This window comes from Pongo abelii, chromosome 3 (assembly GCF_028885655.2).
Source record: "Pongo abelii isolate AG06213 chromosome 3, NHGRI_mPonAbe1-v2.0_pri, whole genome shotgun sequence".
Taxonomy (NCBI): Eukaryota; Metazoa; Chordata; class Mammalia; order Primates; family Hominidae; genus Pongo; species Pongo abelii.
Window position 1 is genome coordinate 67,528,434 of NC_071988.2, and position 23,350 is coordinate 67,551,783.

Below are 23,350 nucleotides of genomic sequence, written 5' to 3' on the forward strand. Positions count from 1 at the left end.
ACAAGTGGTAGGTATTGGGTGACTATCATATTACATCTCTTTATAGGAGTCAGCTGTTAGGAGAATATTTTTCCCTTGCTTTCTCTTCTTTCTGTCAGGAACAGGGAGCATGAGGTTGTATCCCTCATTTGCAATTAGTAGCCTTCATCATTAATGCTTTATCTTAAAGCTGGGAGTGTAAATGTAGAAGAAAACTGGGTTCATAACAGCTATGGAATCATCATGTCTGTCCTGCACTAACTGCTTTCAGATTATTTTTTCTGGTAGAAAATGAATCTATTTGTGTTATTTGTGTGTATGTATGTGTGTGTGTAAGCTACCACTATTTGGGGTTTGTTATTTATCACTGAATTTATTATTCATTGGTATAAATCTGAGATTCCTGCATAAACACAAGGCTCTCAGATTCAGGTAAAGGGAGGCCTAGAATCAAATAATCCTCTTTTTGACATAAGAGAATGAATGCCTGAAAATTTATCGTTTTCATACTATGGTCTGGCATTCATGAGCTGGGAACCCATGAATACTTGAAAGCACAAGTTTTCTCTCCCCTGAACACCTATCACTATGCTGGTCATTCTGTGAAATCCCAGATGAGGACAAAAACGTAAAGTGGTCCTTTCTACAAACAGATTCACAAATGGAAAAATAAATAAAAATGGCAATTAAGATGAAAAATAGGAACAGTTCAGAGGGAGATGGCCTGCTATGCATCTAATTGCAGATCTACATGAAATTAGAAAAACTGAGAAGAGGTCATTTTGAAAATATAGCAACAAGAATTTTCAGGAACCAATGGCATTATGACTGTTTGGATTTAGCAAGTCCAGTGGATGCCACATACCACAAATAACTGGAATTCACTCCTAAACAAATCAAAGAAAATTACTGAACAATTAAGAACCTTAGAAACACACAAACAGATTACCTTACAGAGTAAAGACAATTACCCTGATAGCTCAGTTCCAAAAAACAGTTTTGGAATTAAGGAGACAGTGCAAAAATACCTTAGTATTGCTGAAGAAAAATATTTGTTAAGTTAGAAGTGTGTATAAAGCTAAAGTATAAATCCAAGAGGTTGAAATAAAGACAACTCGGACAAACAGAAACTTACCAAAATAACTTCCAGTGGATGAACTTCAAGAAAGAAAAACATCGAGCTTAAAGGTAAATGGATAGCAAGAAAGAACAAGTAGGAAATACACTAACAAACAAGGGTAATTTCAACAAATATTGATTTTATTGAACAAATCCCTTCATACGTAATTTTTGCAATAAAACATGGAGGAAGTTAAATATTAAACAATAATGGTGGCTAGGCATGGTGGCTCATGCCTGTAATCTCAGCACTTTGGGACGCTGAGTCAGGTAGATCACTTAAGCCCAGGAGTTGGAGACCAGCCTGGCCAACACGGTGAAATCCCATCTCTACTAAAAATACAAAAAATTAGCTGGATGTGGTTTCTAGGCACCTGTAATCCAGCTACTAGGAAGGCCGAGGCATGAGAATAGCTTGAACCCAGGAGTCAGAGGTTGCTGTGAGCTGAAATTGCACCACTGCACTCCAGCCTGGGCAACAGAGTGATATTCCATCTCAAAACAAAACAAAACAAAAAAAACCCCAAACCAATAATAACATGTAAGATTAGGGTAGATAGTTATCAAAGTTAATATATCCTAAATTTCTTTAATTTTGACCTATTTGGGTAGATATATTGATTAACATACTATGTTAAGTGAAATATGAATGAAAATTCATTTGCAAGCATAAGATAGTGTTTAATTCAAACAGTTACTAGGAAAAGTTCAATTTAAATTATAAGGAAGGAGAAGCATGTAAGCATATAAAAAGTGCCACTAATATTAAACAAAAGAAGGTAATTCAAGTATATCCAGGTGGATCAGTAATCACAAAACATATAAATAAAATTAAACTGCTTTTTAAAATAGAGAGATGGTCAAATTGGTCAAGAAAACAAAAGCAAACTATGTTTTCAATAGATGTATTTAAAACATAACTTCACAAGAATAAAGTTAGAAAATGATGAGGAAAATATCTGACAAAGTAATTAATGCCTTAAAAACAGAAAATGGATATTTTTAGTTAAAAAACAATTATCATGGACAAAACAAGTCAGACCCTAATAGTAAATATTTCCATTCATGTAGAAAAATTTAAAATTCATAAATTTTGTGCATTTAGTACAATAAACATATAAATAGAATATTACATATGATTTAAATTTAACTTTTGAAAAATCAAGGTTAATGAAGAAATCATAAGAATTTGAGAAATATTTTATACTTAACAAAATTAAATATACTGTATCAAAACACCTAGAAGAAGTATATGTATAAACATATGTGTGTAAATCTAACAAAAAATTTTGGAGCCAAGGGCGGTGGCTTACACCTGTAATCCCAGCTTCTGGGGAGGCTAAGGAGCTGGGATCACTTGACACTAGGAGTTTTAGACCAGTCTAGGCAACATAGCCAGACCCTGTCTCTAAAAAAATAAAAATAAAAATAAATTAGCTGAGCATGGTTGCACACCCCTCTACTCCTAGCTCCTTGGGATGCTGAGATGGGATAATCACTTCAGCCCATGAGTTCAAGGCGGCAGTGAACTATGATTGTGCAAATGTACTCCACCCACAGGGTGACAGAGCGAGATCTTGTCTCAAAAAAATATGAAATTGTGGAAGACTTTTATAGAGAACCTAGAAAAATTCAACTGAAAACCATTAAATACGTCAAAATTTAATGAAGATCTATATTATGTTCACAACAGGAAGACACAGTAACTTAAGCTAGTGATCATTTTCAAATTGATGCATAGATTTATTTCCAGTCAAAATTCCAACATTTTCCTAAACATATAAAATATGTTACTAAAAATTTTTAAATACTTAAGTGCTTAGAAAAATAATTTATGATTAAAAAACTAATTATGTTTTACCTCGAAGTAAGATTAAAAAAACTTAAACCGAAGGGAAAACGATGAACTTACATGGTGGAGGAAGAATGTAAGCAGAATATATTCCAAATAATAGCTAATAGTATCCAGTATGTAATATACCATAGGCACTCAAATATTAATTGCTAATGATTACCTGAAAATTTCAGGATAATTTTAGATTCAGTTATTCTAAAATAGTTTTACTTAGTCATTAAATTTTTCAGTGGAAAGGGAAGAAAGGTATGTTTAATATTTCTTGAGATAAAATAGATAATTCTTTCCATTGTTCTTGTAAATGAACAAGCATGTAAATTAAAAAAACTTTATTTTCTAATATAGTTTATAAATGTTGTATCTTCTAATAAATGTGCAAACCATATTAAGCAGCTATATTATTCTAAGTACTTAGCACCTAATATTAAGAGAGAAACAATGAGATAAAGTTTGTTTAACATATATTCTTTTAAAATAACCTACATGAACTCAATCTTACTAGCAGGTGGGTACCTAGGAGGTCATACTAATAGTAATACTCAAATTTTCCTAAGATATTGCCCCATTGGCAGAGCGTAACCCTTCAGTCACCTAACAATGCCTGCCTTAGTTGTTTTTGATAGTTGCTAAGAAAAACCTGTCCTAATGGAGTCAATTACCATTTCTTCTACTTGGGTACCTAAATTGACAATGGCCTCTACCTCATATCCTTTGTGCCAGTAATGTCTCGGGGAGTATTCACTCCATGGTTACCGTAAAGCCTCAAAATGACAAATGGACCTAACAGTTTACAGCAAAAGAGAACTATACTATGTCCCATAAGACATTGAGAAGAATGATCACTCTTTTACAGTGGATGCAAATTGGAAGGCTAAGGCAATAGTCCCATTGTCGTTTGGACCACAATGGAGCCAAGAAGGTGAAGAGAAGTGAGTGGGTACTAATATCTGTGTCCTTGAGTCTTACAAAGTTCTTTGTAAAAACAGCACCCAGAGATAAAATTCATTGATTTTATTTTAGAAACAGGGACTAGATCACCACTGTCCCCTCTTCTTAAAATTTGAACTTATTTTTGGCATAGCAATTGAGAACATTGAAAAATTATTATTAATCTAGCTAAGCTAATTATGCTATATTCATATGGCTAAACCATGGATTTTTAATGAGTACTATAAGTAAGATTACTATAAATTCCTTCTTAAGAATGAGGTGCCTAAGGCTCAAAAATTAAGGAGGCAGGATGCTCAGGATTCTACAAGTACATGGGTGTCACCTGGGTGAGAATGTCTCCTTAAATTTAGAACCCTTGCGCCAGGTTTGCTTCACGCTAGTCCTGACCCTAAGTGTCATAATGGAATATATATTCAACAAAGAGCTTATTGTAAACCAGGCTGAGACAGCAACTAATAAAAATAAAAGGATATTTGCAATCATTATTTTAAGTGAACTACACATCAACACTTTTCTAAGGCAAAGAAGGAAATAAAATAGAGTCATTTTCCAGATAACTTCATTTATATAGATGGTAAACCTGGAAAATGGAGGTTCCAAGCCTCTGATCTAATACAATTTATTTCTAGACATAAATATTTGGTTTATATATTTATTTCTTGTGAAATTTAAAGTCAGGAAATGTTTAAATTAAGCAAAGGGAGTCCAGTCATTATAAGTGAGAGACACAGGCTTGTGCCAGTGGTTGGACATTCACATGCTTTCAAGGACCAAGCAGTCCTATAAATCAGCCCTGCAGGCTAGAGAGGGATTACAGAGAACTGCAGAAGTCATGCCTAGCCTAATGACACTCAACTTCAAAGTTTGAATACTGTGCTGGAAAACAAAATAGTTCTAGTGATTTCAGATTTTGCTTTCCATGTCTACTCTTTTAAAACCTGCCTATAAGATATATTATTAAATGTTTGTATATTTTCTTAATTCAACCTCTCCTCCTCCACCTACACACATCAACCACAAAACAGCAATAAAAGCGAAAACAATAAAAACTCAGCCTTGCACCAGAGAACCTGAAATGATCCTAATTTGTGGCTTTTCTCCTGAAAGATGGAAGATAGGAAGGTGTTATTGACAACTTAATGTGGTTTTTTCAACAATGCCTAGCCAGTCACCCAGAAGGGCCTTGAAGGAATGAGAAAAATCTGTAGTTACGTGGGTGTGAGGACAGGTAAAGTCCAGAGGGAGGCCCTAATGGGATGCCACCAGAGTGTCATTAAGGACTAGAACAGCAAGAGGATAAGGCCAGTGGCTAACTGAAAGGAATTGTTTGGGAAAACAGAAAGGAAGACCAAGGAAGAAACATTTAGTTGGTTCCTTAAATAGTCTTTATTCTTTTTTCTAGAACTAGTTCAATGCATGCAGCCTTACTGTCAAGAATTTGTTTTCTTATTTCTGCAGTAACTATTTTTTCGTCAGAATAATTTGTCTGAAATAATACTAGCATGTCGCCACACCTAACATAATTTTTGTAACTAATTAATTCCATTGCTTACTGGAGCACAGTCAGCCTTGATGTAGTCATAACATTGTCTACAGGAAGGGCATGGATATTGTAGATATTTTTGTTTTTAAATGAATTGGTGATTAAAACATAAAAATAACCACACACATTTTTTTGTGCAAAACAAAACCTTTAATTGCTTTGTGTCAAGATCCATCACAAGAAACAAGATGGCAGTGAGCACCAATAAAATGATTATTTCTGCCATGGGTCCTTTTACTCAGTGGAAGAAGTGTGTTTCAGGGAGGATGCATTGAAAAGGCTTAATGCAATCATTTGAACATTTTGAAAGGGTTACTCAGAAATCAAACCACAATATCTTTCATTCCACCACCACTACCCTACATGCAGCATTTGGTAGCTTTAAATTCCTAATCTTCAGAGATCGTCAAAGATTGGATCCCATAAACTTCCTTCAGTAGCTCTTCTGAGCATTAATGCTCAGGCTGTGACTACATGTAGCTAAATCCAATAGAAAACTCATATTTATTCAGGAAATAAACCACTGTACATAGCCACGAATGCCAGTATCTCATTTAAAAATGTTCACTCTTAAAGTACTTGCATCTTGATATCAAAACTGTTATCTTATGAGAATGACTAGCGTTGTTCCTATATGAGAACAAGTACTGACTATCCTATCACTTACTATGACTCAACCGCCCCATTGAAAACTTCATTCCTCATTGGTTCCCTGGAGGCCAGAATTTCAAATAGCCTTTATAACATTTACTAAGAAGTGAGAATTTCAGCACATTCTGCATCATGCAATAGAACTTCATTTGAACCATTCTTCAATGTAAATATCATGTGCTATTTTTTTCTCAAAGTATTTTCTGATTCCAGTTTTTTCCCAAATTTCAGTAATTTGTTCATCCTTTTTTCAAAAATATTCTTTCCAAATTTGTAATTTATAAGGAATTCAGCTTAATTTATTGCATGTTAGTGCTGAAATTGAGGCACTCATGTGTGTGTGCATGTTTATCAGAGATGTGACTGCCTACTTTAAGTGCTTAAATTTATTTGACCTCAATATGCCCAGTTGGTAAAATAACTAGAATGAAAGATGAGAGATATTCGTGGATTTTTAATTTCATTTCTTAGAGTTAATAAATATGTGACTTTGTTTTTGTTTTGTTGAATTGCTTATGTTTTTGGTTTCACTAGCAGAATTAGAGTTACTTTCTTACACATTTTTATATTTACAGGAAGTTAAAATTAAACTACATTAATTATTTTAATTTATTCATTAAGCTGAAATTCACTGCACATTTTTTCCTTTTGTTTTGCATTTTGTAAATCACATGAATGTTTTAATTTTTTATCTGGTCAATTTTAATTTCCCTTGTGTTTTCTTCTACAGCTTTGAAGTTTAGAATGTCATGTTCTTGCATATGTTGGATAAACATTAATGTTTCATCTATTTTTATGTTAATTAATAATTTGAAATTTATTTTGGAATATGACATAATGTAAAGGTATAAATATATTTCTTCATAAATTGCTAATTAATAATTTCAACATTATTTACTGAATTATTCATCTCTTTTCCTTTAATTTCAAAAACTTCCTGTTATGCTTTAAATGTATCACCCATAAAGGATGTGTTGGAAACTGAATCCTCAATACAGCAGTATTGGGAGGTGGGACCTAAAGAGAGCTGACTTGGTTTATGAGCAGTCTGCCCTCCTGAATGGATTCATGTGGATTCATGCTGTTATCCAGGGAGTGTTTTTCATACTGCAGGAATGGGTTTGTTGGAGCAAGTGTGCCCTCACCTCCACACACATACGTGTGCTATTTTCCTCTCTTGCTTTCTGCCATGAGATGACACAGCAAGAAGGCCCTCACAAGATGCCACCCTCTTGATCTTGGACTTCCTATTCTCCAGAATCGTGAGAAATAAATTTATGTTTATAAGTTACTCAGTCTGAGATTCTGCTGTAGCAGTTCAAAATGGACTAAGATAATTCTCTCATAAATATTAAATATATGTAACAAGGTTACATACAGCTTTCCCTGTGTTTTTGCCATGATTAGATGCCTGTTAGCTTTATGTTCCCTGCAACACACTGTACCTAGTTCCCTGTTCATCAGTGGTGCTGGTGATCACCCCATTTGTTGTTTCAGTTACTCACCCACCTTTAGTAAAATAGGATAGTTTCAAGAAGAAAATAATTTTTAAATTAAAAAATCTGTTACTATCATGTGCTGAGTGATCTAATAAATGTGATTACAGCAGATAGCCAGAAAGAGCAAATTCATTCTCTTGCCACTTACCTAGTGCAGAGCATTGAACTAGTATCAAGTTCATGAGCAGGAAGAAGGAGAAAGGCCAATTGGTTTGGGAGATTATTACAGGGGCATATTTCTAAGAAGAAAATAATCAGAAAAAAGCTACCAGAGGAAACACATTTATGTGGGTACTTTAAGTATGAGAAGGTGTTGGCAAATTGAATAAGGGTATGTAGTGAAAATTAAACAACAAAAAATGCATGAAATAAGAAAATGCACATTAAAAAATGTTTATATAATAGCCCTCATTGAAAAAAATATAGTGCTGTCAAGTTACTGGAATGTGTGAGGAAAATATATGCTATCCCTCACTGGAAAATAATAAATAGCTATGAACTTACCAGAATGTGTGAGGAATTCCTCACAGATAGAAAATAAATGTGATCAGAACAACAGAGAACAAGCAAAAAAGGAAACCAATCATAGGTCTAAAAATGTACAGAACACTGCTAGGGAGGTGGGAGTAGTTGCAGCAGCAATTGGAGGGAGACTGAGGACAATTGTCAGGATTACAGACTCAAGAGTAGCTGGGCAGATTGGCCTCACTCCCTATGCTGGACAGCTGGTGGAAACAGTGTTTGTTACTAGGCACAAGCAATGTCTGGAAATAGAAACAGAACAATGTTTTAAATAGCTACTGACTTCCAGGATCCACAGCATCCATAGCATCTGTGGACAGGTGAACAGCAATCCTCCAATAAAATAATGAGCAGTAAATTAACGATCAAGAGGAAATTAAGGACACCTGGCACCATGAAATAATTCACCATACTCAACACAAGGCAACATTAGTAAAAACAAAGTTATTACAGGAAAAAAAGGAAAACATTGGAAACTAAAATATAATGAATTACCAATTTCCTCAGAGGAAATTGGATGCATGATGGTGGAGTGAAAGAGGGTAAAGATAATAGAAAATAAAAATACTTTGAAAGGAAAAGAAATTTAAAATTTGATTATTAGACTGAAGTAGAGAAAGAGGGAAATCAGTAAGCAGAAAAAGAAGCCAAATGATTCCCCCAGAATTAAAAGCAAAAGGAGAATGGAAACTATGACCAAAAAAAACATTCAGAAGTAATGAGGATAGAAAAAAAAATCAAAAGCCTTTTAAATAGGCATTGCAGAAATCAGAGAGACATGAAAGAAAGCGAAAATCAAATAAAATGCAGGAATAATTATCAGAGCTTAAAACAAGAAAAACCTCATTTGAAGAAAGATGAATAAAAACAAGCTCATATCTGGTGTTATCTCAATGAAATTTCAAAAGGCCAAGAGCAAATAGAAAAGTCTGAAAGGAAGACGTGATAGGACAAAAATTATTACTTGTTTTTTTTTGTTTGTTTGTTTTCACCTTTCATTTCCACCTCATCATTAAGGATTTTGGCTTTGACTACTGTGGTATGCAGAATAATGACCCTCCACAGATGTCTGCCTCCTGACCCCCAATACTGTGAATCAGTTTCTTCATAAGGCAAAAGATACTTTGTAGGTGTCATTTAATGTAGAATCTTGAGGTAGGAAGACTATGCTCAATAATCCAGGTGAGCCCAATATAATCACAAGGATCCTCATAAGGGAAAGAGAGAGGCAGAGAAGGGCATGTGATAACAGAAGCAGAGGTTGGATATATGATTGCTGGCTTTTAATATGGAAGATGGTCATGAGCCAAAGAAGTTGACTAGCCTCCTGAAGCTGGAGAAGACAAGGAAGCAATACTTTCCTAGAGCCTCCAAAGGATTGCAGCCCTGCTAATTTATTTGTTTTAGCCCAGTTAGACTTCTGTCCTCCAGAACTGTAAAACAATAAATGCGTGTTGTTTAAGCCACTAGGTTTAGGGAAACTTTTTATAGCAATGATAGGCTATTAACACAAAATCTCAATGTCTACCTTTCCTCTGTTCTCACAGAGCTTGCTTTCTGCCTTTGAAGATTATCTGTTGGGCTTCCATGATAAATAGTCAAGAAAAGTGGAGGGAGAGTAAGAAAAAGCTTGTGGGATGCACCAAGCAAGGAATTTGGGGAAAAGTGGTGACAGCGTGTGTGAAAAGTTGCAAAAACAAGATGCAAGAGGAATGGAACAGAGTGAAAAAAGATGTAAGAGCATCAGGATTTTTTTAAGGGGTTTATCTTGTTTGGGATTCACTGAGCTTCCAGAATCTGTGAATTTATATGTTTCACCAATAGTGAGATGTTTTCAGCTATTATTTCTTTAAAATATTCCCCTAACACCACACTCTTTCTCCTCCCTTTCTGAAATTCCAATGTCACGGATGTGAGACACTTTGTTATTGTTGCACAGTCTCTGAAGATGTGTGTTATCTGTTTGTTTTCAGTTGTTTTTCACTCTAATTCAAATTGGGTAATGTCTATTGATCTGTCTTCAAATTCACTGATAATTTGCTCTATTATTTCCAGTCTTCTATTGTACTGAATATTTTTCCTTATTGTGCTTTTCTGTTATATAATTTCCATGCTTCTTATATAGTTTGTTTTCTTACTGATGCTTCCAGTTGTTTTACTGATTTCAAGAGTGTTTGTGTTTGCTTATTGTGGCACCTGTATCTGCCTTAAAACCTTTGGTCAGATAATTCCAACATCTGTGTCATCTTATTGTTGGCATCTGTTGGTTTTCCTTGTTAGTTATTTCTTGTATTTCACATATCCAGTCATTTTTAATTATATCCTGATCATTTTTGAATATAATTGGAAGTTGACTCAGTTAAGTAGATCACATATTCCAATCCCCATTTTGTGGTTCCAATGCCATGTCAATTTTCGAAGACTTGCAGGTCTGTTTGAATCTATCCCATGAATGTAATAATTCTTTAGTTCAATTCTCAACATCTTTGATATGATGAATAGGATAAGAGTCACACACGTGCAGCTGTGAGCAAATGTACAAATTCATAAACATCATTAGGCATGACTCACTATTGCTAGTTCCTTCCTTTCCACTATCTCCATGGCCGTTTCTCGTTCTTCAGGGTCTTGCCATAGGCCAGGAAGCTGGGGGTTTAATTACTGTACTCTGCTACACATGCTACATCTACACCTGTGCCTGGAGTCAAGTAAGGAAGAAGAGAAAGAAATAAAATAAAATGGTTTGCCTCATCCTCTTGGGGCTCTGAATGGAGAAGCAGGTTCCCATCTCTCGTTCTCTATTTTAGCTCCAAAGGCTGTCATTGCCACTGCCACTTCCTTGCCACTGCTACCTCATTGAACACAGAATTGCTTGGGTGTGGAGGGGCTTGGGAGTTGATTATACACTCTCTCCAAGCACTAAGAGTATCTTGTCTAGCTCCTCAAGCCAGAACTGGAGGATTTTCCTGGAGCAGTTTTGCACCAGTATGATCACTGATGTGTGATCACTTAAGGGTGTTTGGTACTTCATTTCAGCCCAGGGATACCAGAGGAAATAAAAATGGTAAACTCACCATGGTTTGAGGCATACTTTGAATTCCTGTCATCTCCTCAATCCTCCTTATTCATCCTCTGATGGTTGCTTCATGCATTCTGTCCAGGGTTTATAGTTATATTCTATAAGGTTATAGCTTGCATTCTATCCAGGGTTTATAGATATAGTGGAAGAGAAAGGTATGTTGTGCTTACTTCATCTGGAAGAACTCTAATTGTAATTTTTTTGTTTGTTTGTTTGTTTTTGGGATGGAGTCTCGCTCTGTCACCCAGGCTGGAGTGCAGTGGTGCAACCTCCACCTCCCGGGTTCACACCATTCTCCTGCCTCAGCCTCCCGAGTAGCTGGGACTACAGGCGCCCGCCACCCTGCCCGGCTAATTTTTTTTGTATTTTTAGTAGAGGCAGGGTTTCACTGTGTTAGCCAGGATGGTCTCTATCTCTGGACCTCCTGATCCACCCGCCTTGGCCTCCCAAAGTGCTGGGATTACAGGCGTGAACCACCAATTGTCACGTTTAATGCTATGTGTAGCTTTGTTGAAACTCAATATCTCTTGGGACTGAAATAGGCAAGTCACACCTTCAATAGGATTGTTATCTGTGGGGGCAAGACTGTTCCATGCTTTTTACCCAAAGATGTATCCTCGACTAAATTATCTCTGTAGAGGTAAGCCAAAAGCCCAGTTTTACCAATACTGCTAGGCAATTGGAACAATAGTGAAAATGATCAGGCCTTAATTTAATCTTCAAGCATAATGATATGGGAGTGATACCAGAAATCTAAAGATATAGCAAGGAAGTCACAGTTGTCAATTATCTCTCTTTTCTGTTGTGGGCATGCTGTCAGATAACACAACCTAGGGAGCAGTATGTGTTTATTAAATTGAAAATGACTGTCAAAAATAGGTTTCAGAAATAGAATTTTATCAGTTTCTTAAGAAGCTAGATTGCTTTTTGGATGATTATATAAGGATAATTAAAGAACAATCATACAATTTCAAAGGCTCTGCCTGTCTAAGAATGCATGCTTTGGAGATATGGTCATAACTGAAGGATTTACATTGCTCAGGCTTTGGAAATGCTGGACTAGACTATATCCTACAAGACCCTTATAGATTATTTTTTATTTTTTTAATTTTAATTACTTTATTTTTTTTTTCAAATAGAGACTAAGTCTCACTGTGTTGCTAGGCTGGTCTGAAACTCCTGGTCTCAAGTGATCCTCTACCCTCAACCTCCCAGTGCTAAGATTACAGGCATGCGTCACTGTAACCAGCCAAGACCTTTGTAGATTCTGTAAGAAAATATAGCACAGGATCCCAAGAGATGGACTCATCTGCAATTCCAACATCCCATGAGAATGGATAAATTGGAGATTGAGAAATCCTAGGAGTCAGAAATATAAGGGAGGGGTGTGCGTGCACGCACACACGCGTGTGTGTGTGAATCTATACAAGAAATTGGAATGGTAGTTTCTCTTTTTTTTTAACTTTTAAGTTCAGGGGTACAAATGCAGGTACATTACATAGGTAAATTTGTGTCATGGGAGATTGTTGTACAGATTATTTCATCACTCACATATTAGGCCTAGTACCCATTAGTTATTTTTCCTGATCCTCTCACTCCTCCACCCTCCACCCTCTGAAAGGTTTCAGTAAGTGTTGTTCCCCTCTGTGTGTTCACGTGTTCTCATCATTTAACTCCCACTTATAAGTGAGAATATGTGGTATTTGCTTTTCTGTTCCTGTGTTAGCTTGCTAAGGATAATGGCCTCCAGCTCCATCCACGTGGGGACATGCAAAAAACGTGATCTCATTCTTTTTTACAGCTGCATAGTAATCCATGGTATATATGTACCATACTTTCTTTATCCAGTCTATCATAGATGGGCATTTAGATTGATTCTGTATCTTTGTTATTGTGAATAGGACTGCAATGAACATACATGTGCATGTGTATTTATAATAGAATGATTTATATCCCTTTGGCTATATACCCAATAATAGGATTGCTGGTCGAATGGTTCAGCTATTGCGGAGCAGATAATGTGGCAGTTCCTCAAAGACCTAAAGAGGAATTGCCACATTGTCTTTATTGCCACATTGTCTCCCACTGTCTTTAGGTCTTTAGGTCTTTGAGGAATTGCCACACTGTCTCCCACTGCCTTTAGGTCTTTGGGGAATTGCCACACTGTCTTCCACGATGGATGAACTAATATACACTCCCAACAACAGTGTATAATTGTTCCTTTTTCTCCACAATCTCACCAGCATCTGTTATTTTTTGATATTTTAGTAATAGCCCTTCTGTCTGGTGTGAAACAATATCCCATTGTGGTTTTTATTTGCATTTCTGTAATGATCAATGATATTGAGCTTTTATTCATATGCTTATTTTTCACATGTATGTCTTCTTTCAAAAAGTGTCTGCTCATGTCCTTAGCCCACTTTTCTAATGGGGTCTTTGGTTTTTTCTTGTAAATTTGTTTAAGTTCTTTATAGATGCTGGATATTAGACCTTTGTGAGATCCATGGTTTGCAAAAATTTTCTCCCCTTCTGTGGGTTACCTGTTTACTCTGTTGATAGTTTCTTTAGCTATGCAGAAGCTCTTTAGTTTAATTAGAACCCATTTGTCAATTTTTGCTTTTGTTGCAATTGCTTTCACATCTTTGTCATGAAATCTTTGTGCATGCCTATGTCCTGAATGGTATTGTTTAGGTTGTCTTCCAGAGTTTTTATAATTTTGGGTTTTAAATTTAAGTCTTTAACCCATCTTGAGTTAATTTTTGTGTATGGTATAAGGAAGGGGTTCAATTGTAATCTTCTGCATATGGTTAGCCAGTTATTGAACAGAGAATCCTTTCCCATTGTTTGTTTTGGTTGAGTTTTTCGAAGATCAGATTGTTGTAGGTGTGTGGTCTTATTTCTGTATTTTCTATTCTGTTTTATTGGTCTATGTGTCTGTTTTTGTTCCAGCACCATGCTGTTTTGGTTACTGTAGCCCTGTAGTATAGTTTACAGTCAGGTAGCATGATGCCTCCAGCATTCTTCTTTTTGCTTAAGATTGCCTTGGCTCTTTGGGCTCCTTTTGGGTTCATATGTGTTTTAAAATAGACTTCTCTGGTTCTGAGAATATCAGTAGTAGCTTAATAGGAATAGTATTGAATCTATAAATTGCTTTGGGTGGTGTGGCCATTTTAACAATATTGAAACTTCCTATCCATGAGCATGGAATGTTTTTTTTAATTTGTCTGTGTCATTTCTGATTTCTTTGAGCAGTGGTTTGTAGTTCTTGTAGATATCTCTCAGCTCCCAAGTTAGTTGTATTCACAGGTATTTTATTCTTTTTGTGACTGGGAAAGGCAAAAACTGGCAAGGGGACTGGGAAAGAAAAACTTGAAATTTTAGTCTTTTATAACGGACTCTTTTCAATAAAAATGTATTTTTCATTGTAAAATAAAACATAAAGAGAAAACCATTTGGAAATAGATATTTGATTGAAAATATTTGTATATTACTAGGATTTGTTGATGGGTATTCTTTTTCATCTTATTCCATACATTTACTGTCACAAAAATATTTATTCTGGAATTATTTTTGGTAAAATGTTTGTTTTCTTGTTATCCCTAAAATAAAATAAAATTGCATCCTATATACATTACTCTGAAAACTATTTTTATCACTTAGCTCTGTCTCAATAATATACCTTCATATTGATAGACATAGGTACAATTTATTCAGGGGGTAATTCTAACATTTCTTAAATTATTTTATATTTAATGAATGTTAGAATTATTCCCTGTTTCTAAGGAGATTTTTTATTAGTATTCATCTTTGACTTGTCACATGAAAACTATAAATTTTTTTAAGAACTGTACTCAAAATACTTAAAAATGTTAAAATATTTCAATAACAGCATTTAAATATCTTTAATATATCACCTGCACTATAATTAATTTCTCATTTTTCTTATATTTTCAGATCTTTACTTCATATAATATCAACCATATTATTGCTCTCTATTAGTTTAGGTATATTCTGAAAATACAATATTGGTAATGGATTATGGAACAAGAAAAGCACAGCTTTTTGAAATGGGTTTTCTCACAAATTGTCAAATTAGTAATAGCTGTTTTTGCAATTTAAATTCTTTGTTTTCATATATTTTGGTGAGAAACATATAAATATACATTATTTTGAAGATATTAGTAACCCATGTTATTGTGATCAGATAAAGCTACCTAGTTTTCAAGTTAACCTAGCTGGGCCTAATTGTTGCTACCAACTTTGTGATTTACTACAATAAGCTAGGCTTCATCCAAAGTAATGCTGAACCACTGATCATCAAACTGAATATTTATCCCCAATTTAGTTAATTTGTTCAGCAATCTTGAGAATTTCTGCTGTAAAAAGAAGTTGTATAATATATATATTATATCTTTACAACTTAACAATTTATAGTAGTAAAAAACTTACTCAAAAATTACTTAAAACACTTATCTTCTTATTTCTGGAATTTAAAAAAGTTAACTCACAGGATTATTATCAAAATAAGATATTATTAAAGAACTATTATAAAGTGATATATCTTAAGATGCCTGATTCTAAGATAAATAATACTTTTTTCTAAATTTGAAATTGATAAGCCATAGCATATATGGTTTTTAACTGAATAATCTCCATTTATTGCAAAATGGAAAAAATTGGAAAATTATGTGTATGATCAAATACACAATAGACTTATGTGAAGAAACAAAAAGTTATTTCAAGTATCCAGATACAATGCAATAATGAATATTTTACAGATTTTAGGCTTTAGAGTAATTTTCAAAAGAATTTAAAATTTGGAACTTTTCATTGCATTTGGCAAATGCAACAAAATATTCAAAGAAATTTAATAGTAAATATGTAAATAAATTTATATTGAACCTCTAGCCAACTTACATCATTGAATAGACTTATTTTTGGAATAAGTCTTCAAATTGTCATCGAAAATAAAGTTTAATGTTTATCCCATAAATCTTTTTCTGCTTAGTTTGCAATAGAATTTAAAATCTTCTCTAAAATTACAGTTTATCATCATTCTATAGCTTATATAAAACAAGTTACAACTTCTTTATTGTGACCATAAGTAAGTGAAAATAAAAGAAACTGAAATTCATCTAAAAAGAAATACAGATTATAACATAACAATATATATTGCTAATGTTGTAGTTCAATTTAATTTAAGGATCATGCATTTATATAAATAGACAACTAGAGATGATAATAAGGTATTTTTCCATAGAAAATCTATTCATAGCAATACACAATGCAAAATAGAAGGTGACTCTAATGGTGGCATACTATGTAATTCTCATTTAATTGAAACCATTCAAATAAGGATGGCCCTGAAAAGGAACTTTTGAAGATATTGGTTAATGAACATGTTAGTTAGTGAACCCAGTTCACTCCAAGACTGCATAATCTGTAACTGTCTTGGTGAAAAAGAATAAGGTCAGTCTTTGCAATTATGATTCTTATTCTCCCATTCCCTATTGTGATGTGACTAAATCTCTATCATACTTTACTTAAAAATATCTTTAGGTAATTACAACAACAGCAACAACAACAACACACTCAAATATTTAATATTTTGCATCAGCATGTTAGTGGTTCCCAAGACCATTCCCAGTTATGTTGATTCACTAGGAAGACTCACAAGAATTAGCATACGGTTGTACCCTTAGCTATGATTTGTAAGCTTTATTGACATATAATTGATAGACATTTGATGAGTATAGACATATGCATACATTGTGTTGTGCCATCCCCGTGATCAAGGTACCAAATATATTTATCACTTCCCCAAATTTTCTTGTGTTCTTTTGTGTTCATGTGTGTCTGTTAAGAACACTTATGATAAGATCTGTCTTTTGAATATGTATTACAGTGTACAATACTGTGTGTTAATCGTAAGTCCCATGTTGCACAACAGGTCTCTGGGACTCATGCAGGTCACTGTTGTTGGGAATGGAGTTTCCTCAAAAAATTAAAAATGGAACTACCATGTGACTCAGCAATCCTACTTCTAAGTATACATTCAAAAGAATTAAAATCAGGATTTCAAAGAGATATCTGCACTCCCATTTTCTTTGCAGTATTATTCACCATAGCTAAAATATAGAAACAACCTAAGATCCCATTGACTCCTAAATGAATAAAGAAAATCTGATACATACATACAATGGAATTTTGCTCAGTCTCAGCAAAGAAAGAAATCTTACCATTTACCACAACGTGGTCAAACCTTGAAGACATTATATTAAGTGAAATAAGCCAGACACAGCTATGATGTATTACAGCAAAAAGAATGAAAGAATATCAACAAAAGAAAATGGAACATGGGGTGAAGTTTGGAGGAAACAAAGTGCAAGGTGCCAAGAGTCATTTCCTAGTACATAGATGTGACTAATTTTTCCAGCAATGAGTTGTGACAACTTGTGTGAAATGTCATCTACCAAGGAAGCACACTAGAAATTCAGTGCCCAGGGAGTTTCTTCAGGGATGGGTTTGTGGGGATACCTCTCTCTATCATATATTAAGTTTCTAGCTTCCAAGTAGGAAAGCAGGTGTTCAATATAAGTTATATTGTATGCACAAGCTGTTTAGGAACATTGAGACACTCTTTATTCTTATTTAAAAATGCACAGAACTTTGACACATGTGGAAACACTCTTGAAATCCATGTTTTTAACTGCCAACCAAGAGGCAGCAATGCAAGCAAGCCTTTCTAAGGATATTTTCAGGGTTGCTGTGTTAACTGTTTTCTGTGTAATATGATATAGTAATTAAATTTAATGGGGATTATGTTGGGAATATAATAAGTCAACATTTTCTGTCTTACCATTTTTAAAATAATAGGATAATCTTACAAAATACTAGGCAAAACCAGAATAAAAATGAAGTTATGTTTGGGAATCAATAGAGACAAATAAGGTAATATCATGAATATAGGGTCACATTAGAAAAAAGGCTTTTACATTTTAGTATAATAATTATATTATGTCACAAACTGTTTTAAATGTATTTTAAATATATCAAAAAGACTGCACAGTTTGAGAAATGCTAATATAAACAGTGACATTAAATACGCTATGCATTCTATTTTTACAAAATTATTTGATAGAAGTACAAATGTGAGAAAAAAGTATGACATTTCTCACGTGTCAGTTTTTGTATTTATTAAAATCCATTTATAATTTAAAAACGAATTGAGCAACTAAGGGAGGGTAACTGTAAGTCATTATCCATCTGGATATAGCTCACATACTTACCATCAGGTCATTTTTGGCCTAAATTTACTTTCTGTTGACTCTGCCACTTCTCAGTGAAGGTGTTTGTTCATTGTTTCTTTGGTCTGATTTGATTATGAGGTGTATGTGGTTGATAGTATTATTTGCAGACTCTGAAGATAAGTAGAAGGATGCTTTCCTGTGGAGAGTGATTCAACTTGATGTGCCCAGAGCCTAAATAACTTCAGATGTGGACCCCAACTATCCCCTGCCAACTCTTCATTTTGTATGTGAGTGCCAGTTTCAAGGTCTCCCTTACTAATGTGGGAAAAAGCCCCATGGCCCCAGAGCAATACTGACTGTATTTCTGTCCACATAACTGACTTCTGTTTGCTTTCAGTGCTCACCACTTAGGTTCAAGCTCATGCTTTTAATCTCTCTCTCTCTCTCTCTTTTGATTTGTAGTGTTTTCTATTATATCCTACAGTCTAGAAATGAAGTATAATTTGTGTTTTATGCAGGTTTTAGGTAGCAGGAATGCCCCCAGAGAATTTAACCTACTCTGTTGATGGAAACAGTACTCCACAGCACTTTGATGCTTAATATTCAGTGAATGGTGGCTAATACTGTATCATGGAATTATAATACAAAGAAAATTATTGTGGAAAAATAACATCCATTTACCACCTTCTCATTCCATAAACATTAATGGTGTTTACTGAGTGCCAAGCACGATACTCAGTACTGAGGCTTCAGAGGGGAAGAAGTAATAGTCCCTACCCTTAAGGACCAATGCATAGTGAAGGTACAGACCAACTTGTAAGGGAATAAATTATAGTACAATGTTATATATACGAAATTATGTGAAAACAGGATACATGAGTCCAACATGACGTTATGTTTTCATCAAATTCTCATATCGTATTCTAACAGCATCCTGAAAACTATCTTCCCCAAATTCTTGCAGTTGTCCAAGGCCATTTAAATATTAATCTGTCCAGATAGAAGTGGGCCACTCCAAGGTTAAAGCTGTGAAATCTGCTGTGCCATCCTCCAGTTTCTCTCTTCCTCTGCAGTGGCAATATGGAAGTCTCTTGTGGGGTCACAAGCTCAAAATAGCATGGGTGTCATATTGTGGAGCAGTGCCCTGGGCCATAACCATGATTTACTATGGGGTTTCTGAAAGTAGGCAAACCACTGAGATGTTACATTTGTTTATTAAATATAGCATAACATGGACTATGCTACCAATAAAATATGGAGAGAGCACAGAAAATGGAATTGACTTTGTTTGGTAGGGGCCAGGATGGATTTCTGGAAGAGTATTGTCCACAGGTTGACATAGAGAAGACCAGGTGCAGACATTAAGGTGTGAAGATAATTCGAATATTGGGGAAACTATGAATAATTGTAGAGACAATTACTGTAGATGAAAGAAAAGAATATTAAGAAGAAGCTGATCCTAGTACAGAATATTCTATAACAATGTCTAAGAGTTCGGGGCTGTAAGTAATAGAAATGGACTCTAGCTAATTTAAGTTTTTTTAAAAAATCAACTGGATAAGTGCTTAGGTGGAAAACAGGATCTACAGAACCAAGCTTGGAGAACTGATGTAACCAAAAGATTTTGGTGCAGGAACCACTTCCAAGGTTGCCCAGCATAGGCAGTCTGACACCTCTCCCCCTACTTGGCAGCTTCCCCAAACACCCCTATTCTTCACCCTAGATTTTGAGGCTCCTGACACTGGAGTGATGCTTTGAGATAAATTGCATATTCTTTGTAAATTTACTAAATATTTGCCCAGTGCTTCAATCCTTTTCTAAAAGTGTTGTCTGAGCTTAAGTAACGTGCCCCTATTTGCTGCCAGGATACAGCGTTTCCCATAGGAGAAGGCAGGGTTTGCACATAGGATAGACAAAACAATAACAACAACAACAAAACAAACAAACCGTCCTCTAATAAGCTGCACAAGATTTGATCCCATCTTATGTCATTTCTCTCCTTTCTCTCTGTATGACAAATACTGCAACATTCTTTTATTTCTTCAAACAAGGCCCACTCAAATCTACACACACTTCACTTACTGTTCCCTTTTCATGAAATTCTTTTCCTTCCTTTATATTACCTTTTTAGTGACTCAGCTGTCACCTTGATAGGTCAATCTTTCTTATAAATCCTGTATAATTTCACCTAAACTCCCTAGACAATCTATATATGATTGATTTATCAATTTATGGCCCTTGTTAATATTTAAAGTGATATGCATTTTGTTTGGTTATAGGATCATTATTTTTGCGCCAGGAAACCCTGAGAAAGCAGATGTTTCTTTTTGAGTACGAGTATCCCAAATCCTTGGGCACCATGTGGCCCATATTCTGTGCTCTGTATATACCCATTGGATTAAAGATTGGGAAGTAGCAACTCTACTTAACATGAAAAGCTTCCTGATTATTTGATAGAAATAATTTTCATGTAAGTCTAAAAAGCAGATCCAAAATTGTAGTTTGAGGAATGTTTATGGTAATAAGAAAAACTAACATGAAATCACAAAAAGTAATGACTATTATTTTTTCTCCCTTGGAAAAATAATTGCTGATCATCAAGCAGATGTACCTCACTTCATGAAGCAAATCTAGTTTAAATTACTTTTTTTTCTGCTGATTTCAAGGCTTTTTCCTCAAAGGTGCCAATTTTTATTATTTTAATGTCAATTTCCAAGCCTCAGTGAAATTCCTTATCTTAAAGTAGCACACTAGATTCCTATGTAACTAAAAAAACTTTGACCTAATAGAATAATTCTAACTCCTATTTTTTTCATGTCCAAATCAGGCAAATTTCTTTGAGAATTAAAATTTTATTATTTAATGATTTTTAGCCTGTGTTGCAATTTCCTGTCCCTTTTACACTGTTCCATAATTTATGAAGGATTTTATTCTCCTTAAGAGAATCATCATTTCTACCTCACTGGAAGTCATCTTACCATTGAAAGGTGAATCTTAACATTGAAATAGGAAGCAATTTTTTCCTTTCTGGTGGTGTAAAATCAATGGCATGTTTTCAATTAATTATGCATTCAACTTGAATAAAATCCACAGAATAATTGAATTAATTTGAAATAGAGATGAATTAAAGAGTGATTCAGTGAATTTGTTCTTTGTTGTATGAAAAAAAATGCATAATGTTTAAATAGCATGGAAAAAATTGCCGGTATGTCGGGTCTCCACTAGTACAGATGGCTACGTGTAAACTGGTCATAGTTCCAGCATAGTAGCCAATGTCTTCTGGTAAAAAAAATAATAATTAAAAACCACATTATTTTTCAATATATGTTGAGTTATTAATAGAATTTCTAAAAGCCAATAATAAAGTAATGATTTCAGAAATATAATCTTGTTACCTATATATGAGTTATTTTATCATACAAATGTACACCCTTAATTCTACCTAAAATAAATTTCTTAATTAGAAATACAGTAATATAGAAGGCTCAAATAAAAGGAAAGACATCCCGTATCCATAGATTGGAACATTTAATATTACTAAGGTGTGAAAGCAACTTAAAGTACAAGTAAAATGCAATCCCTACCAAAGTTTAAACAACTCTTTTTTTTGGATAATATTAAGAGCAAATTCTCAAATTCATGTGATATTGTAAGTGAGTCCAAATAGCCAAAATGACATAGAAAACAACAAAGGTGAAGGACTCACAGTTTTTTATTTCAAAACTACTATAAATCTATAGTAATTAAAACAGTGTGGTGTGGGCATAAAGATAAACATAGAGACTAATGGAATAGAACTGAGAATCCAGAACTAAAACCAGACATCTTTGTTTAATTGATTTTCAAAAAAAGAGCCAAGACCATTCAAGAGGAAAAAATTGTCTCTTAAACAAATGATGCAGGGACAAGTGTATTTCTGCAAGGAAAAGAATAAGTTGAAATGCTTTTATTTCATACCATGTACAAAAAATAACTTAAAATAGATCAAAGGCCTAAATATAAGTGTGGGAACCATGAAACTATTCATGGGGATAAAGAATAAAACATGGGGATAAATCTTCATGAATATCTATTTGGCAATAAAATCTGAGCTGTGACACCAAAAGCATGATCAACAAGAAAAAAATTTGACTTTATCAAAATTAACTTTAAAAATTTTGTTTCATGAGCAACAAAAGAAAAAACTGACTTTATCAAAATTAACAAGTTTTGTTTTTCCACTCCAGAACATGGAAAATAATCTTAATGAGTCACAAGAAACATAGGATTGAAGCAAATAATATCACAGAAGAAGGTAAGATAACCAGAAACACAGGAGACGTAGATACATTCCAGATTTGGATTATTAATATTGTATATGTAGTGGGATGGTATCTTACCATGAAGGTTCTGAAGCCAGCATGTTGGTGAACTTGACATATAGTCAAATTTACCTTCTAAAATCCTCTCTTTATTTTCCTGAAAATACAATATACATGATGTACATGGCTGTGTAGCTGAAAATACATTTTTTACAACAGTAGTATTCCATGCAGCAAAGTGAGGTGCCCACAATATGAGAGATGTGTGGTTATAAGGGCCTGGAGAAGGGACTCTCAATCTTTATTGGGCATCAGAATCTCCTGGAAAGCTGGTTGGGCTCAGCCACTCTGATTCAGTAGGTTGGAGGTATAACCCGAGATCTTACATTTCTAACAGGGTCCTAGGCAATACTAATGCTATTGGTCCAGGGACCACACTTTCAGAACACTGACCTAGGTACTAGCATGTTGAAACACCCTGAAGATCTGCACTTGGTGTGGCGATTCAGTTACTGCTTGCTTACCTCGTCTCCTGTCCCCCCGTTCCATCTCCTGGAAAACACCCATATTTTCCTTAATGAATTTCACATTTTCTCTATTT

The 23,350-nt window shown here is 34.4% G+C and overlaps 1 long non-coding RNA gene across 5 annotated transcripts in view; it reads left to right on the forward strand.

The window, feature by feature from the left end:
- LOC103889264 (uncharacterized) overlaps positions 1–23,023 on the forward strand; it is a 66,766-nt gene extending 43,743 nt beyond the window's left edge. Inside the window, exons 3-7 of one of the 5 annotated variants that reach the window (XR_010139703.1) lie at positions 3,807–3,882; positions 7,293–7,360; positions 9,667–9,853; positions 18,616–18,735; positions 22,675–23,023. This is a non-coding gene — a long non-coding RNA (uncharacterized LOC103889264). Of the gene's footprint in view, positions 1–3,308; positions 3,887–7,292; positions 7,361–9,666; positions 9,854–18,615; positions 18,736–22,674 lie in introns of those variants that run through there. The other 4 variants (XR_008524544.2, XR_008524543.2, XR_010139704.1 and 1 more) reach the window with 4 other exon arrangements.
- Positions 23,024–23,350: the final 327 nt, after the last annotated feature.